This window comes from Phyllobates terribilis, unplaced genomic scaffold (assembly GCF_046119375.1).
Source record: "Phyllobates terribilis strain yellow unplaced genomic scaffold, ASM4611937v1 Scaffold_3__8_contigs__length_932513732, whole genome shotgun sequence".
Taxonomy (NCBI): domain Eukaryota; kingdom Metazoa; phylum Chordata; class Amphibia; order Anura; family Dendrobatidae; genus Phyllobates; species Phyllobates terribilis.
In genome coordinates, this window is record NW_027362763.1 from 328,346,625 (window position 1) to 328,367,225 (window position 20,601).

General features: G+C 47.1%; 1 protein-coding gene across 4 annotated transcripts in view; it reads left to right on the top strand.

Annotated features, from left to right (window-relative positions):
• LOC141259330 (probable cation-transporting ATPase 13A4) overlaps positions 1–20,601 on the top strand; it is a 1,218,891-nt gene that overhangs the window by 1,195,355 nt on the left and 2,935 nt on the right. The window lies entirely within an intron of this gene.

Sequence of the window (20,601 nt, forward strand, 5' to 3'; positions counted from 1 at the left end):
ACACTATTATATTTTTTAATAAATCCTTTACACTAAATGACAAGTACAATAAGCAACACTGTCACTGTGCTTCTTATATGTGTGACTGACATGTTTCTATCTATCTAATCTATGTGTGAGGCTCTATTCTTTCTTGTCTAAATTGTCGGGTACCGGTGTATGCCGCTGCTGAATTGCCGGCCGGCTTTTTTAAAGAAAGCGTCTTCTGAGCAGTTTGTCAGCTTTTGGACACCTTTGAAGGTGTTTTCTATGTGTTTCTATGTGTTTTTGTTTGCCTGCCATTGGTTTTAACGGTGTTCGACGGTGTTCTAAGGTGTTCGACGAACAGTTCGACAAACAGTTCCTCGAACATCCCGGTGTTCAACGAACCGAACCCGAACACTATGGGGGTGGCTCAACACTACTGATGACATCTTTGAGGTAGAGAGTATTCTGGCCTCCAAGAGGGTAAGAGGAAAAACCTTTTTTCTGGTAGATTGGAAGGGGTTTGGTTCTGAGGAGAGAACTTGGGAACCCAGGGAGAACATCAACGCCCCGCTTCTCCTTGAGAAATTTCTTTCTGGCCAAAAAAAGAGGGGGCATAAAGGGGGGGGTACTGTAGCATCGGCGTCTCTGCCCCGTTCTAGGCAGAGACGCCGTCCCTCTCACCTCCCCGCTCCTGGCGCGGCGTCCTCCAGCGCTGCTCTCCCCGCTGCTTCCGGCACGCGCTCCTTCCCCGGCAGTGTGCTTAGGGCGCGCGCGCTCCCCCTCTCTTAAAGGGACCGCGCGCGCCGTCCTAAGGAGTCCCCGGCCAATTGCCGGAGGACCTCCCATATAAAAGGCACCTCCTCCAAAATGGAGGTGGCCGAGCAATGTTGTTGCACTGTTCACTACTCTGCTTCAGCCCTCAGGTCCCGTTGCCAGTTACCTGCCAGATACCTGCCAGAATCCTGCCAGCTTGCTGTCTTATTCCTGCCTGATATTCTGCTAGCCTGAGGTCCGACGGTCTGCCTTACTACTCCTGTCAGTCTGTCTAAGGACCAGCTTGCCCGCTCACCTGGGAGCGCACATCAACTACCTGCCTGCTTGCCTGAGGTCTGACGGTCTGCCTTCCAACTCTTGTCAGTCTGTCTATGGACCAGCTTGCCCGCTCACCTGGGAGCGCACATCTGCTACCTGCCTGCTAGCCTACCTGGAGGCTCTGCCGTCACGTGCTGTGACCACCTGCCTGTCCAGTGACTCCTGCCTGCTCACCTGGGAGCGTTCATCTGCTGCCTGTCTGCTAGCCTACCTGGAGGCTCTGCCGTCACGTGCTGTGACCACCCGCCTGTCCAGAGACTCTCGCCTGCTCACCTGGGAGCTCACGTCTACCATCAGCCGCCACAGGTCGTACCAACCCTTTACCCAGAGACTGCCCTGGTCACTTGCCGTGACCATCTGCCCGTTCACCCAGAGACTGCCCCGGTCACTTGCCGTGACCATCTGCCCGTTCACCCAGAGACTGCCCCGGTCACTTGCCGTGACCATCTGCCCGTTCATCCAGAGACTGCCCCGGTCACTTGCCGTGACCTCCTGCCCGTTCTTCTAGAGACTGTCCCGGTCACCTGCTGTGACTGCCTGCCTGGTCGCCACCCGCTCCCTTACAAGGACCGCCCCCTTGAATAGTAGCTCAGAGGTTCCGCCTCCCAGACCCGTTACATTTTCTATGTGTTTCTATGTGTTTTTGTTTGCCTGCCATTGGTTTTAACGGTGTTCGACGGTGTTCTAAGGTGTTCGACGAACAGTTTGACGAACAGTTCCTCGAACATCCCGTTGTTCGACGAACCGAACCGAACCCGAACACTACGGGGGTGGCTCAACACTATTAGAGAGACAATTTAAATTAAAAAGCTTAGAGCTGCCTCCACCACAGGGGGGCTCACTCGACCCACCAGCGGACAGGCACCAGTATTGGGAGAGGGGGTCTGGCCGTCAGGGTTCACCGCGGCTCTGGCACAAACCCGGCGACAAGGAGGTGGCACGGGCAGGAGCGGACTGAACGTGTCGGCTTCTCACTTTTTGGATTTTAGAAGGGCATGACATGCCTATATCTGTGTCTCCCCCTCCTTTTACTCCTCCACCTCTTTTCTTTTCGCATGACTATATGTACTTGTCACTTTTCCATGTGTTAGTTGTGTCTTCTGAGCAGTTTGTCAGCTTTTGGACACCTTTAAAGGTGTTTTCTATGTGTTTCTATATGTTTTTGTTTGCCTGACATTGGTTTTAACGGTGTTCGAAGGTGTTCGACGAACACACGGGTGTTCGACGAACCGAACCGAACTCGAACACTACGGGGGTGGCTCAACACTAGTGTCAGACTTCTTGTCTCCTGTGGCCTTGCAAAGGATGGGCTAAAACAGTGGTGAAATGATTCCGCAAAATTGATGTTACCATCAGATACTGTGTTTCTGTTACGTTTTGAGAGCTGAACACTCGACGGTTGCATGGTTAGCAAGTTGGAACTGTGGGATTCACTACGTGCACCACCAGTGTTTTGGGGAAAAGCACATGTACGATTCTGCAACAGTCTCTGCTGATACTCCTGCATGCGTGCATCTCTTTCTATTACAGGAAGAATTTCTGCAAATTTACTTTTGTACCGGGGATCTAACGGTGTGGCAACCCAGTAGTCAGGATTATTTCTAATTCTCACAATTCAAGGGTCATGTTGCATGTAGTGCAGCAAGAAGTCACTAATGTGTCTTGCACATCCAGGAGTACCAAGTCCCTGTTGTGATGGTGGCGAGGTAACAATCATGCTTCCTTCCTCTGCCCTCTCCCCCCAACCTCGCACAACAGAAATGTGATCAAGGTCTCCCTCATCTGATGAGTCTTCCATCAGTTCATCCTCCACTTCTTCCTGGGCTCCTGCACCTTCCTCACTAGTTTGGCTGCTACCATGCGCCCTGGTAAAACCATCTCCCCCAGAAGAAAGACCATCTTCCAGACAAACTAAGATGTCTACTTCTTTTAGCGGACAATGTGATAAGATCCCTTTCTTACGGCCATGCCAATCGCTACAAATTCCAGATGAGGCACAAAAACAGCAGGTGCTTCAACGGATATCAAGTGCTCCTTTAAGTGGGCTCTCCTCCACCTCAACTTCAACATCACAAATACTCCAGTCCTCAGAGGTGTCACCCCAATCGCACTTGCTTCCTCACAGCTCCCAAGTCTCCAGCTGCCCGTCTGAGTATGGGGTAGAACAGATGGTTGAGTCTGCAGAGCTGTTTACTCATACTATAGCCTGGGAATCAGAGGTCGACTCCAGCGCTTCTGTGAATCCAGACGAGGAAATGATCTGCACTGATGCCCAGAATCTTTATGAATCGGATCCAGGACCAGACGCAGAAGGTTCTGACCATAATGTAGACCCTCATTCCCAAACTGTAACTCCTGTTGGTGGAGACAATGAGGAAGACGATGATGAGACTCAAATACCTGATTGGAGCGACAACTTTAGTTTTTTGTCAGGGTAGGAACAGGTTGGCTCTGAGGACGACGGGTGTGATAACGCACAGGGTGATGATGATGAGGTTGGAGATCCCACTTACTGTCAACCCACAGTCAGCCAAGAGATGAGGTCAGCAGAGGAGGTGGAGGAAGATGCTTGTGACGACGAGGTCAGGTTGTGCCTTCCTGGACAGAGACGTAGTACTGGAAGCACGTCAACAACTGCATCCTCAAACACAACTCTGCCTCTCACCACAAGTCGTGGTGGCTCTTCAGGTCGCATGGGTGCTAAGCCTTGCATAGCCTGGGCATTTTTTCAGATCGATAAAGATGACCCAACTCGTGTTATCTGTAACATTTGTCAGCAAAAGCTAAGTAGAGGAAAAAAAATACATAGTTTGAGTACTTCATGCATGAACCGCCACATGGACATGAAGCATAAGTTGCAGTGGGAAGCTTAGTGTGCTACAATGCGGAATAGCCGGCCGGCCAACCACCGTCTGCCATATCTTGTGCATCCGCGGCCTCTTCATCCTCTGTGACTGGGGGGACAGCAGTCACACCTGTTTTGGGGCGCAGACCTGCCACCTCTTTACCCGCAACAGCCAGCGTGATTGGCAGGTCATCATTTTCTTTGGAGGTGGTAACACCAGCTGGGGTTGAGCGCTGTCCGACATCGATAGCACCACCTTTGGATCAAAGCAACCTAACATGTCCGCCTGCATCTTCCTCACAGACCGGCAGTTTGCCGGGGACACCCTTATCAACCCCGTCTAAGCACAATAGCCAGCCCTCGGTCCCTCAGATGTGGACAAGTAAAAGACCATTTCCTCCTAGCCATGAGAAAGCTAAGAGGTTGAATTTCACCATCTGCAAGCTCTTGGCTACAGAAATGCTGCCTTTCCGCCTGGTGGACACAGAGGATTTTCGAGACCTTATGTCCGTCGCAGTGCCCCAGTACCAGATGCCCAGTCAACACTACTTCTCAAAGAAAGGTGTGCCTGCGCTCCACCAGCATGTCGCACAGAACATCACCGCTTCTTTGAGAAACTCTGTGTGTGACAGGGTGCATTTCACCACAGACACATGGACGAGTAGGCATGGACAGGGGCGTTACATGTCGCTGACTGGGCACTGGGTAACTATGGTGACAGCAGGACAAGGGGCTGCTGTCCAAGTCTTGCCGTCCCCACGAGTTGTGCGTCAATCCTCTTTATGTCAAAGTTCCTCCACTGCTTCTGCCTCCTCAACCTCCTCTCGGTCCTCCACCTGCACCCAAAGCCTGTCTGGTCATGCCACAAGCTTTCTAACTGCGCAGAAGGGATCCTGCACACCTCCTTACTATGCTGGCAGTAGGGCTCAACGTCATCAGGCGGTTTTTACATTGAAATGTCTGGAAAATGTGAGTCACACAGCTGAGGAGTTGTGGTCAGCTCTGGAGAACCAATTTCATGAATGGTTGTCTCCACTGGACCTGAAACCAGGGAAGGCCGTGTGCGACAATGCTGCAAACCTGGGTGCGGCCCTTCGCCGGGGCAATGTCACACACGTGCCTTGTATGGCTTACGTGTTGAACCTGGTTGTCCAGCAATTTTTAGCCCACTATCCCAGACTAGATGGCCTTCTGCAGAGGGCACGGTCGCTGTGTGCTCACTTCCGCCGTTCGCATCCCGCAGCTCAGCGACTTACATCTCTACAGAAGTCGTTGGGCCTGCCACTTCACCGGCTAAAATGCGATGTGCCTACCCGGTGGAATTCAACTCTGCACATGTTGCAGCGACTGTGGCAGCACTGACAAGCCCTGATGCAATACGTTCTGACGTATAGCCTCGGCCAACGAGATCCGGAGGTGGGGCAAATCACGCTGGAGGAGTGGTCTCAGATCAGGGACCTATGCACCCTTCTGCACAGTTTTGAAATGGCGACGAAGATGTTTAGTGCTGACGATGCCATTATCAGCATGACTATTCCGGTGATTTACATGCTGGAGCACATGTTAAACACAATTCGGAGTCAGTTGGTGGCACAAGAGGAGGTGGAGGAAGTAGAGGAGGAGGAGTTGTATGCGGAAGGGCTAACATCTGCAAGGTCCAGACGGTCGGCAGCACCAAGGCGGCAGGCATGTGAGGGTGGGGGAGATGGTTTTACCAGGGCGCATGGTAGCAGCCAAACTAGTGAGGAAGGTGCAGGAGCCCAGGAAGAAGTGGAGGACGAACTGATGGAAGACTCATCAGATGAGGGAGACCTTGATCACATTTCTGTTGTGCGAGGTTGGGGGGAGAGGACAGAGGAAGGAAGCATGATTGTTACCTCGCCACCAACACAACAGGGACTTGGTGCTCCTGGATGCGCAACACACATGAGTGCCTTCTTGCTGCACTACCTGCAACATGACCCTCGAATTGTGAGAATTAAAAATATTCCTGACTAGTCGGTTGCCACACTGTTAGATCCCCGGTACAAAAGTAAATTTGCAGAAATTATTCCTGCCATAGAAAGGGATGCACGCATGCAGGAGTATCAGCAGAGACTGTTGCAGAACCTTACATGTGCTTTTCCACAAAACACCAGTGGTGCACGTAGTGAATCTCACAGTTCCAACTTGCCAACCGTAGGACCGTCAAGTGTTCAGCACTCAAACCGTAACAGAACCACAGTATCTGCTGGTAACATCAATTTTGCAGAATCATTTCACCACTTTTTTAGCCCATCCTTTGCAAGGCCACAGGAGACAAGAAGTCTGACACATAGTCAACGCCTAGAGACGATGGTACAGGAGTATCTCCAAGTAAACATTGAAGCCATGACTGTGTCACTGGACCCTTCCTCTTTTTGGGCTTCCAATCTGGATAAATGGCCGAAGCTAGCCACTTACGCCTTGGAGATCTTGTCATGCCCCGCAGCCAGCGTTCTGTCTGAACGTGTGTTCAGCGCTGCTGGTGGTGTGCTGACAGATAAGCGCACGCGGCTCTCCACTGATAATGTAGACAGACTCACGTTCATAAAGATGAACAAATCATGGATCCGAAACGACTTTTCTACCACTGTGTCATCCTGGGGAGAGTAAAAGCTTGATGATTGGTTAAAATCACCCTACCAACCGTTTTAAGCTTTCAAATTACTAATCATGTTTATCTGTATCTTGACTGGAAAATAATTTGGGCTTTGTAGCAGTGTGCAGCACTGATCCTATTAGCCCATCTATACTAAGCTCCACCAGATTTAAAATTAATAATAATTTTTAGCTGCATCTAGCCCGGAAAATAATTTTGGGGCTCCGAGATGCGCAAGACACATAAGTGCCTTCTTGCTGCACTACTTGCAACATGACCCTCATATTGTCAGAATTCGAAGTAATCATGACTACTGGGTTGCCAGACTCTTAGATCCCCCAAACTTTTCGATCAACCTTTTCATTTTAATAAAGACCAAAAAAATGGTCATTTTTGAAATTATAAGCATTAGCAGGTTATTAGAAACTGAAATCAAACAGTTTTCAACTCAAAACTTTATTCTAGGTGATGTTACATTTTCACATAGGACCCCTTTTTCGAAAGGAGCTTCTGAACTCTCTCGTTCATTGAATTTGTCAGGTTTTGGATGGTTTCTGCTTCAATTGTTTTGCATGAGGACAGAATACCCTCCCAGAGCTGTTGTTTAGATGTGAACTGCCTCCCGCCATCATAGACACTCCTTTTGATGATGCTCCAGAGGTTCTGAATGGGGTAGAGGTCAGGGGAGCATGGGGGTCACACCATAAGTTTGTCCCCTTTTATGCCCATATCAGCCAGAGATGCAGATGTTTTATGTGCAGCATGAGATGGTGCATTATCATGCAAAAAAATGATCTTGCTGTGAAATACACGGTTCTTCTTCTTGAACCATGGCAGGAAGTGCTGTTTGAGAAAATCCACATACATTATGGAGTTCATCTTTAGCACCTTCAGGGATCCTAAAGGGGCCGACAATCTCTCTCCCCATGATTCCAGCCCAAAACATTACTCCACCTCCTCCTTGTTGGCGCTGTAGCCGTGTTTGCGTGGGGTGTCCATCAACCTGCCATCCTCCACTCCATCCATCTGGACCATTGAGCACTGCACGGCACTCATCCGTGAACAAAACAGTTTTGAAATCAGTCTTCATGTAATGTTTGGCCCACTGGAGCCGTTTCTGCTTGTGTGAAGCGGATAGAGGAGGTCGACAGGATGGCATATGCACAGCTGCAAACCTCTGAAGGACCCTGCATCTTGTTGTTCGGGGGACGTTGGAGGCACCAGCAGCTTCAAAAACTTGTCTGCTGCTATGACAAGGCTTTTTTGCCGCTGCTCTTTTAACCTGATCTAATTGCCTGTAGGAAAGAGTCCTCAATTTGCCCTTATCAGCACGCACACGTGTGTACTGTGAATCAGCTACATACTTCTTGATTGCCAAGACACTTCATCCTGATCATCGCACAATGTTGATTGTAGTCATGCCTTGACCTAAACACTCCACAATTTGTTGCTTCTCAGCAGCCGACACATCCTTTTTCTTTCCCATTTTGGCAGAAAATGTAGGCTGCTTAATAATGTGAGACAGCCTTCTTAAGTAGTCTTGCCTTTCATTGGACACACCTGCCAAACTAATTAGCACAGGTGTCTGCAATTGCTTACAGTGATATAAAGAGCCCTGACACACATCACCATCAATGAGTTTAACTGACAAACAAACAAATTCTTCCCTTATCACTCCTAAACACTTTTTGCATAATAATTTGGAACACAGTGTACATGTGCTTTTCCACAAAACACCAGTGGTTCACGTAGTGAATCTTACAGTTCTAACTTGCCAACCGTGGTCTGTATGGAGTTGTTCAATAAAGGGCCCAAAATTAAGATAACATAGATGGGAGAGGTCTCTATGAATAGGAATTCCTAAGTATTTGATACCCTGTGAGGGCCAGGCAAAGGGAAAGTTGGACTGGATGGAATCCTATATGGATTTGGGGAGGGAGACATCGAGGGCCTCAGACTTCGCTGCATTGATTTTAAAATTTGACCATGTAACAAAGTGATCTATTTCAGCCATAACAGCATGGATAGATATATGTGATTGAGTGATATATACTAGTACATCATCAGCAAATAGAGAGCACTTGTACTCGGTGCCTCCCACCTCAATCCACCTAATATTGGGGTTATGGCGAATTGATGAGAGCAGGTGCTCCGTCACTAGGATGTATAAGAGAGGGGACAGAGGACATCCCTGCCTTGTCCCATTGGTGATTGTGAAAGGTGATGAAAATGTTCTGATGCACCCCCTGGGCCTTGGGACACCCGGAGCCGGACCCTTTTTGGTGGATGCTGGTGGTTGTAGTCTTCGTGGCGGCGACCCGGTTCCGTGGCTCAGGGTGGTCAAACCAGTGGCGGAACTATTTATGTGGTTTTGATGTTTAAATGTCCGACTACGCCACCCGTGGATTGCGGTCAGAGTGAACCGCCGCTGCAGGGCAGACCGCTGAGGCTGGTGTTGTGGGTGCAGCAGAGAGTAGCATAACTCCCCACGGGAGGAGTATAGCCTCAGGGCAGTGTATGCGGAGGATGGGGGTGATGGTGCAGGGCAGCAGCAGTAACGACACGGAGTCAGTGATGCAGTCCAGGGCCTTTACTCACAGTTCTTATTATCCAGACCACGTCTGCAGGTAACGGCTGCCCACGTCGTACTGTGCTCACCAGGTGAGGGGCTCAGACAACTCCCAGATAACTTTGGAGCACTTCACAGGATCCCCTTTGTGTGTCCTTTGTCTGGCCTTTCTTACCAACCCTTCTGTCCGGCTGCCTCGGGCCTCCTCTTGGTAAACTTGGCGCCAGTTTCCCTGACCCTATGTGCTGCCCTCCTAGCGGGTGTAGCGAGGGGCTGCGCCACATAAAATGTCACAGCCTCCGGTTTCTAGCTGAGGGTCGTTTCCTGCCTCCACTAGTTTCGGGGACCGGTCTCCCCCTTTGGCCTGACCCCTCCACGCAGGTGGATTCGGGCGTGCGGTGGCAACTCGCCCGTCCGCACCCCTGGGATCCCGTCGTTCCTCGTTCCTGGAGCCTTCTCCGCTCCTCTTCCTTCCTTCTCCCTCTTCTAGGCCTGGGCCTCTGTTACTAGGCCCGCCTCCGGAGCAGAGCTCATGCAGAGCCCCTGCTCCCTGCCACTTCTGCTCAGACTTCTCTGCACTGAACTAAGATGGTGCCCACCTTTTATACTCCCTTCTCAATGCACCCAGGAACTGCTTCCTCCCTGCTCCTGCACTACAGGGTTCCCCTTCCTCAGTGTTCCCTCCCCCCACTCCAGCCAGGGACAGGGACTGTCGTGCCCATCTCAGGGGCATATTGGTCGCCCTGCCCCATGGCAATGTGGTGTAATGCATGCAGGTGTCGGGTCCTGATCCACACTCCATCCTTACCTGAGAGTGAGATATCACACCTCTGGGTGAGGTGCAATACCTCTGTAGCAATCAAGCCCTCAGGGTGCTACAGTTCCATTTATCTTCAGCCTAGGTGACGTATTGCGATACAGGGCCGTGATTTTGGCTATAAAAGGGTCCCCTAGACCCCTACCCCAAGCTTTTTAAGAGAATCATATATGGCGTGCCAGGAGACTCTATGGAATGCTTTCTCAGCATCCAACGAGAGTATCTAATTACAAATTTTTAACTGCATCTAGCCCAGGAAATACTTTGTGCCTAGTAGCAGTGTCTGCTAGTCAGGGGATTATCCCGGCTGTTAAGCAAGCTACACCACCTGTAGTTTGGACACTTAATTTTTTCAAAGGAAATGCTTCGGGACCACGGGATACTCAGTGAAGAGCATCAGGAGGCACCCCAAGGCAAAGGGGCTGGGACTGGCAGTAGGATGCCTTGCGGTGGACAGCCGAGCTCGATCCTTATAAAAGCTTTTTAACTGCAGCAGCTTTAGTGGACGCTACTGGAGCTGGAATTACGCGGCTGCTGGCATGAGACTTGCCCTCCAATAGATCCTTGTAAATGGATTTAAAGTGTATTCATTCAAATTAGAGAGACAATTTAAATTAAAAAGCTTAGAGCTGCCTCCACCACAGGGGGGCTCGCTCGACCCACCAGCGGACAGGCACCAGTATTGGGAGAGGGGGCTGGCCGTCAGGGTTCACCGAGGCTCTGGCACAAACCCGGCGACAAGGAGGTGGCACGGGCAGGAGCGGACTGAATGTGTCGGCTTCTCACTTTTTGGATTTTAGAAGGGCATGACATGCCTATATTTGTGTCTCCCCCTCCTTTTACTCCTCCACCTCTTTTCTTTTCTCATGACTATATGTACTTGTCACTTTTCCATGTGTTAGTTGTGTCTTCTGAGCAGTTTGTCAGCTTTTGGACACCTTTGAAGGTGTTTTCTATGTGTTTCTATGTGTTTTTGTTTGCCTGCCATTGGTTTTAACGGTGTTCGAAGGTGTTCGACGAACAGTTCGACGAACAATTCGGCGAACACATGGGTGTTCGACGAACCGAACTCGAACACTACGGGGGTGGCTCAACACTAGTTAGTATAGATGGACTAATAGAACAAGTCCCACACACTGCTAGAAGCCTAAATATTTTTTCAGAGCTAGATGCAGAACAAAATTATATTGAATTTGCAACCTGATGGAGGTTAGTATAGATGGACTAATAGAACAAGTCCCACACACTACTAGAAGCCTAAATATTTTTTCAGAGCTAGATGCAGAAAAAAATTATATTGAATTTGCAACCTGATGGAGGTTAGTATAGATGGACTAATAGAACATGTCCCACACACTGCTAGAAGCCTAAATATTTTTTCAGAGCTAGATGCAGAAAAAAATTATATTGAATTTGCATCCTGATGGAGGTTAGTATAGATGGACTAATAGAACAAGTCCCACACACTGCTAGAAGCCTAAGTATTTTTTCAGAGCTAGATTCAGAAAAAAATTATATTGAATTTGCAACCTGATGGAGGTTAGTATAGATGGACTAATAGAACAAGTCCCACACACTGCTACAAGCCGAAATATTTTTTCAGAGCTATATGCAGAAAAAAATTATATTGAATTTGCAACCTGATGGAGGTTAGTATAGATGGACTAATAGAACAAGTCCCACACACTGCTAGAAGCCGAAATATTTTATCAGAGCTAGATGCAGAACAAAATTATATTGAATCTGCAACCTGATGGAGGTCAGTATAGATGGACTAATAGAACAAGTCCCACACACTGCTAGAAGCCGAAATATTTTTTCAGAGCTAGATGCAGAAAAAAATTATATTGAATTTGCAACCTGATGGAGGTTAGTATAGATGTACTAATAGACCAAGTCCCACACACTGCTAGAAGCCCAAATATTTTTTCAGAGCTAGATGCAGAAAAAAATATATTAAATTTGCAACCTGATGGAGGTTAGTATAGATGGACTAATAGAATGATGCTATGCCCAAAAGGTTTTACTTCACTAGGTGCAGTAAAAAAATTTGTATTCTATACACATGTGGTGTAGCTTGCAACACAGATAGGCTTCTCCACTGACTAACACACACTGCAAGAGGACAAAAAGGATTTGCTTTGCTAGATTTAGCCAAATGCTGTGAAAAAAACTTGCACAGCACTGGCACAGACCTGCCTGGCAAAAAGTGATAGGAACTGATGTAGCCTAGCCCTGAAAAGGACTGCAATTACAATTAGTCTTTACTCCCAACCTCTCTATTTAAGAGCACAGACCTGCCTGATAAAAGTCATAGGAAATGATGTAACCTAGTCCTTAAAAGGACTGCAATCACAACTATTCCCTACTCCCAAGCTTTCTGTAGATTTGTGCGAAAATTGGCTTGAAATTAACAAAGTATAGCGCACACAGCAACAGCGGTGAAGTCTAACACGCAGCTGCAGCAGTGAGAAAATGGTGGCGACGGAGAAAATGGCTGAGTCTTATAGGGCAAGGACATGTGACTTACACTGCCAATGACACATGCCCTTGCTTGTGTGAAAAAAAGCAGTTCACACTGTGTGTGCGCTGCTGATAGGCTGACAGATTGCACCTCCCCACTGTAAATGCGGGAAAGAGAAAAAAAAATGGAGATCTTCATTATTTCTGCAGAGATCCATCCCCTGCCCCTCCCCCCGCCCCGCTGTACACTCAAACTGCTTATTAACATTAATTTTCAGCATTACTGAGAAAAAATCCAGTTATGATTTTGGTGCACGAACAATTATCGAACATAACCTCGAACAGCCGAATTTTTTTCAAATCGTTCGTGGTCGCCAAACGGCTTGAACACCGCCCAAAACAGCTCGAATTAGAGATTGGTGAACAGTTCGAGTCGAACACCGCTCATCTCTAGTCTTTATTTGTTGGGTTGACTGTAGTGGAAGAGCTGTCGGTCCCCATTATACTAGTTCTACTCAACTGAAAATGGTGCCACTTTGGTGGTGTCAGCCCCTAATTTAGGGAAATGTGAACACTCCTGGTTGGGTCTCCATCTGATGGGTTAGTTCTAATGTAAGAACTGTCGGTCCCCATTATACTAATTCTACTGAACTGAAATTTATGCCACTTCGGTGGAGTTAGCCTCTAATTCTTGGAAATGTGGAGACTTCTGTTGGGTCTCTATCTGCTGTATTGGCTGTAATGGAAGAAGTGTGTGTCCCCATTATACTACTTCTACACTACTGAAATTTATGGCACTTCGGTGGTGTCAGGCCCTAAGTTAGGGAAATATGAATACTCCTGATTGGGTCTCCATCTGCAGCATTGGCTGTAGTGGAAGAGGTGTCAGTCCCCATTATACTAGTTCTACTCTACTGAAATTGATTCCACTTTGGTCGTATCAGCCCCTAATTTAGGGAAATGTGAACACTCCTGATTGGGTCTCCAACTGCTTGTTTGGTTGTAGAGGAAGAGGTGTCTGTTCTAATTATACTATTTCTACTCTACTGAAATTGTTGCCACTTTGGTGGTGTCTGCCACTAATTTTTGGAAATGTGGAGAGGGGACTCATGATTGGATCTCCATCGGCTGCATTGGCTGTAGTGGAAGAAGTGTTGGTCCCCATTATACTAGTTCTACTCTACTAAAATTGATGCCACTTCGGTTGTGTCAGCAACTAATTTAGGAAAATGTGAACAGTCCTGATTGGGTCTACATCTGCTGGGTTGGCTGTAGTGGAAGAGGAGTCGGTCCTAATGATACTATTTCTACTCTACTGAAATTGATGCCACTTCGGTGGAGTCAGCCGCTAGTTTATGGAAATGTGGAGACTCCTGTTGGGTCTCTATCTGCTGCGTTGGCTGTAGTGGAAGAAATGTCGGTCCCCATTATACTAGTTCTACTCTACTGAAATTAATGCCAATTTGGTGGTGTCAGTTCCTAATTTAGGGAAATGTGAATACTCCTGTTTGGGTCTACATCTTCTGCGTTGGCTGTAGTGGAGGAGGTTTCGGTCCCCATTATACTAGTTCTACTCTACTGAAATTGATGCCACTTTGGTCGTGTCAGCCCCTAATTTAGGGAAATGTGAACACTTCTGATTGGGTCTCCATCTGCTTGTTTGGCTGTACAGGAAGAGATGTCGGTCCTAATTATACTATTTCCACTCTACTGAAATTGTTGCCACTTTGGTGGTGTCTGCCACTAATTTTTGGAAATATGGAGAGGAGATTCTTGATTGGATCTCCATCTGCTGGGTTGGCTGTATGAAACTGATTTTTCTGCCATATGAGTGTGGCTGAGTATAAAACCAGGTTGAGCTATTGCATGTGGTATCAGGGCTTCCAGCACAGCAGACCTACACCGATCCCTCACCCAACTTATCTTGATTCGAAGTTCAAATTCAAAGCTGTAAATGCTGGCCCAGACCCTGATACCTAATACATGGCCCATGGCTGATTGCTGCTGTGCCATTATAAATTTGTACTGTGGGTCAATTGAGGACACTTTCCTGGTGTCTGCCCATAATTTAATCTGTTTTGGCAGCTTTTGGACCCATTTGAAAGTGTTGTGCATGTGTTTTGTTTTGCCTCCCTTAGAATCCAATGTTGTCCTTCTATGTTCGACAGAAATTCGGCGAATAAATCAGCAAATATTGCACATTCGGCAATCGTAATTCGAACCAAACATTGAAATATTCGCTCATCTCTAGTGCTCACCACACATCTAGATAGATTCTTTGAGGGGTCTAGTTCCCAAAATGGGGTCACTTGTGGGTGGTTTCCACTGTTTGGGCACATCAGGTGCTCTTCAAATGCAACATGGCATCCCCTCTCGATTCCAGCCAATTTTGTGTGCTAAAGTCAAACGGTGCTCCTTCCCTTCCGAGCTCTGAAGTGCACCTAAACAGTGGTTTCCCCCCACATATGGGGTATCAGCATGCTCAGGTTAAATTGCACAACAAATTTTGTTGCCCATTTTCTCTCATTATTCTTGTGAAAATAAAAAAAATTGGGTCTGAAGTAAACATTTTGTGAAAAAAAAGTTTAATGTTCATTTTTTCCTTCCACATTGCTTCAGTTCCTGTGAAGCATATGAAGGGTTAATACATTTCTTGAATGTGGTTTTGAGCACCTTGTGGGGTGCAGTTTTTACAATGATGTCACTTTTGGGTATTTTCTTTCATATAGACCCCTCAAAGTCTCTTCAAATGTGATGTGGTCCCTAAAAAAACGGTTTTGTAAATTTTGTTGGAAAAATTAGAAATCGCTGGTTAAATTGTAACCCTTATAACTACCTAACAAAATAATGTTCATTTAAAAAAATTTTCTCATGTAAAGTAGACATGTGGAAAATGTTATTTATTAACTATTTTGTGTGACTCTCTGATTTAAGGGCATAAGAATTCAAAGTTTGTAAATTGCAAAGTTTTCAACATTTTTGCCAAATTTCTGTTTTTTTCACAAGTAAACACAAGTCGAGTTGAATAAATTTTACCACTATCATAAAGTACAACATGTTATGAAAAAAACATTCTCAGAATCAGTGGGATCCATTGAAACATTCCAGAGTTATTACCTCATAAACTGACACTGGTCAGAATTGGCTTGGTCATTAAGGACATAATTACCTCCATTCTTAAGGGGTTAAAACTGTTCTCTATTTTAAAGAAAATCTGTCAACAGGTTTTTGCTATGTAATCTAATAGCACCATGAGGTATGGGCTGAGACCCTGATTACAGCGATAGATCACCTAGTTTACTGGGTACAGTAATTATGATAGAATCACAGTTTTATCTGCTGCAGTTCTAGCAAAGCTCAGTTGTTGAGTTGTGTATAGCCCCATCCACAGCAAAGCTTTCTGTGTACATTTTATAGTGACAGAGAACTGTTAATCAGTGCTGGGGGTGAGGTTGGACTAAGATGCACAAGGGCTATTGGCCTGTAGTGATAATCTCCTGCTGATAAAACACTGTTTGTATTGAATGAGCAAAGCACAGCACAGTAAGTGACACATCACAGTAATCATGGCCTCTACTCCTTCATTATGCTAGATCAATGGTAACCAAATAGTAGACTGCGATATACTGAGATACCATGAGTTGTGAAATGGTAGATCTTGTAAGTCTTCTGACTGCTAACTTGCGAAGCTCAGTTGCTCTCTCATAGGTTTCATTTTAATGTCCCTACCACCACCTAACATAATTGAAGGGATAATAGACACTTGTGAGTCTAGACTTGAGTACAATTGTGTACTGATGTAGATATAGACCTCCAAGAAACTGCCACCAGCTCTGTGCACAAGATATGGCTGGATACAGCGGGTGAAAAATGAACACATCATCAATTTTCTAAGTATATATATGTCTAAAGGTGCAGTTGACATGAAATTCTCACCCGATGTTGGTAACAATCCATCCAATCCACGCAGGAAAAGAAATCAAACCATAGACATGCATATGTGTAATAATAAGAAATTACTCAGGGAAAAAGTATGGGACACATGAAGAAAGATAGGTGCAAAAAGCCATAGAAAGTCATGACACCAGCTGAAATCTATCAGTAATTAGAATGCATTCCTGAAAAAAAAAAATATCAGCTGGTTCAACTGATAGTCTACAAAAAGGTGTCTCATTACCAAGGTGCCACACAGGGAACATCTCATGATGGGTAAAACCAGTGAGCTGTCTCAAGACCTTAACAACCTTATTGATGGCATTGGTTTCAGAAGAATTTCTAAAACTACTTAAGGTTCCAGTGAGTATTGGTGGGACCATATTCTGGGAGTTGAAAGAACATCATTTCACCATAAAATGGCCACAACCAGGTGGTTCCTGCAAGATTTCAGACAAAGGAGTGAAAGGAATTATCAGAAGAGTTGTCCAAGAGCAATGGATTACCTGTGGAGAGCTATAGAAAGACCTGGAATCAGCAGGTACAATGGTTTCAGAGAAAACTATAAATAATGCATTCAACCTCCATAGCCTGTATGTATACTCACCACGCAAGACTCCATTGCTGAACAAAAAGCATGTTCAAGAGCATTTAAAGTTTGCTGAACAATATTTAGACAAGCCTGTGAAATACTGGAAAAATATAGCCTGGTCAGATGAGACTATAACTGAACTCTTTGGATGTCATAATACGCACCATGTCTGGAGGCCAAAAGGTACCGCAGATCACACAAAAACACCATACCAACAATTATGTTTGTAGGTGGGAACATCATGGTGTGAGGCTGTTTTTCAGCAAACGGCACTGGCAAAGTTTATATAATTGATGGAAGGATGAATGGAAAAATGTACCAAGACATTCTTAATAAAAATCTGCTGCCATCTTCTAGGATGATGAAGATGAAGGGAGGATAGAAATTTCAGCAAGATAATGATCTCAAACTCACACCCAAGGAAACTTTCAATTGGTTTCAGAGAAAGAAAATAAAGCTGCTTGAATGGCCCAGCCACCTGACCTGAATCCAATAGAATATTTATGGAAGCAACTAAAGCTCAGAGTTCATAGAAGGAGCCCACAGAACCTTCAGGATTTGAAGAGTGTTTTCGTGGAAGAATGGGACAAAATCACACCTTAGCAATGCATGCAACTAGTTTCTCGATACAGGAAGTGTCTTGAAGCTGTCACCAACTAAAGGCTTTTGTACAAAGTAGTAAATAAATTTCAGTAAGCGTGTTCAATACTTTTTCCCTGTGTCATTTCTCACTATCACACACATCTCAATTTATGGACATCGATAGTTTGATTTCTTTGCCGCTTTGATTTCTTTGCCGGTTGGGATTGGATGGGTTGTTACCGACATCTGGGGAGAATTTCCATGTCAGTAGCACCTTTAGAAATACTTAGAAAATTGGTGAAATGTTAAATACTAATGTTATCTGCTGTATAAGCTAAATGAGTTTCATTTTACATAGGTCAGAAACCCACAGACCCTTACAACTCCTCATAGTTTGGAGATAAGATGCCTTGAGCCTGACTCAGTCTCTGTTGGTTATCTATAATATAACGCTGCAAGCGTCCCTCTGTCTGAAGCCTCTACCGACTGCGTATGCGTGACACGCAGTCTGGCTCCAGCCAGAACGCATGAAGCCGTTACAGGTAAGAGGAGTGTATGAAGCCGGAGATCGCGGTATGCATAGACACTGAACGCATACCGCGGTCTCCGGCACCATACTTACATACTTACCTGACCGGGAGGAGCGTTGCCACGGCACCTGTCTTCTCGCCGGAGACTGGGGCAGGAGTGAAGGCGTTGGAGTCGGCGCATGCGCATAGCACTATCCAGCGCCATTTTACTGAGGACACATTTGCAGTGTGTCTTCAGCAAAATGGTGCCGGACAGTGCGGTATGGGCACGCGCATACTGCAGCACCACACTCCTCCCCTGGCCTCCAGCAGAACAGGACACCGCAGTGCTGGAGCACAGGGAAGAAAGGTGAGTATAAGTGTTTTTTTTTGTATATGTGCAGCTTGAAAGGGATGAAGGGTGCCACACATACCAGGATTGGGGGGTGAGGGGGCCACACATACCAGGATTGGCAGTTGAGGGGGCCACACATACCAGAATTGGGGGATGAGGGGGGTACACATACGAGGATTGGGGGATGAGGGGTACCATACATACCAAGATTGGGGGATGAGGGGACCATGCATACCAGGATTGAAGAGAGAGGGGACCATGCATACCAGGATTGGGGGGTGAGGGGACCATACATACCAGGATTGGAGGATGAGGGGTACCATGCATACCAGGATTGGGGGATGAGGGGTATCATGCATACCAGGATTGGGGGATGAGGGGTACCAGGCATGCCAGGATTGGGGGATGAGGGGTGCCATGCATACCAGCATTGGGGATGAGGAGTACCATGCATACCAGGATTGGAATGCGGGGTACCATGCATACCAGGATGATGGACGGGGTGCCATGCATACCAGGATGAGGGGTACCATGCATACCAGAATAGGGATGAGGGGTACCATGCATACCAGGATTGGGGGTGAGGGGACCATGCATACCAGAATTGGGGGATGAGGGGTACCATGCATACCAGGATTGGGGGGTGAGTGGTGCCATGCATACCAGCATTGGGGATGAGGAGTACGATGCATACCAGGATAGGAATGCTGAGTACCATGCATACCAGGATGATGGATGGGGTCACATGCTTACCAGGATGAGGGGTACAATGCATACGAGAATAGGGATGAGGGGTACCATGCATACCAGGATTGGAGGTGAGGGGACCATGCATACCAGGATTGGGGGATGAGGGGTACCATGCATACCAGGATTGGGGGTGAGGGGTGCCATGCATACCAGGATTGGGGATGAGAAGTACCATGCATCAAGGATAGGAATGCGGGGTACCATGCATACCAGGATGATGGATGGGGTGCCATGCATAACAGTATGAGGGGTACCATGCATACCTGAATATGGATTAGGGGTACCATGCATACCAGGTTAGGAATATGTGGTGCCATGCATACCAGGATTGGGGGATGAGGAGTGCCATGTATACCAGGATAGGGATGAGGGGGCCATACATACCAGGATGAGGGGTTGGGTGCCATGCATATCAGGATTGCGGGATGAGGAGGCCATACATACCAGGATTGGAGGATGAGAGGTGCCATACATACCAGAATAGGGATGTGGGGTGCCATGCATAACAGGATGAGGGATGGGGTGCCATGCATACCAGAATAGGGATGAGGGGTACCATGCATAACAGGATAGAAATGCGGGGTACCATGCATACCAGGATCAAATGATGAGGAGGCCATACATACCAGAATTGGGATGTGGGGTGCCATGCATAACAGGATGAGGGATGGGGTGCCATGCATACCAGAATAGGGATGAGGGGTACCATGCATAACAGGATAGAAATGCGGGGTACCATGCATACCAGGATCAAATGATGAGGAGGCCATACATACCAGAATTGGGATGAGGGGTGCCATGTATACCAGGATGAGGGGTACCATACATACCAGGATAGGGATGGGGTGCTATGCATACCAGAATGAGGGGTACCATACACACCAGGATAGGGATGCAGGGTACCATGCATACCAGGATGGGGATGGGGTGCCATGCATGCCAGAATGAGGGGTACCATACATATCAGGATAGGGATGAGGGGTACCATGCATACCAGGATGAGGGATGGGGTGCAATGCATACCAGGATTGGGGATGAGGGGTACCATGCATACCAGGATTGGGGATGAGGAAGCCAAGCATACCAGGATGAGGGTTTGGGTACCATACATACCAGGATTGGGGGATGAGGGGTGCCATACATACCAGGATTGAGATGAGGATGGCATGTATATCAAATTTGGGATGAGGGGACCATGCATACCAGGTTGGGGATGAGGGGTTCCATGCATACCAGGATTGGGGATGAGTGGTGCCATGCATACCAGGATAGGGATGAGGGGTACCATGCATACCAGGATTCGGATGAGGGGCCATGTATATCAGGATAGGGATGAGGGGTACCATGTATATCAGAATGAGGGATGGGGTGCCATGCATACCAGGATAGGGATGAGGGGTACCATGCATACCAGGATGAGGGGTACCATACATACCAGGATAGGGATGAGAGATGGAGTACCATGCATACCAGGATTAGGTATGAGGGAGCCATACATGCCAGGATG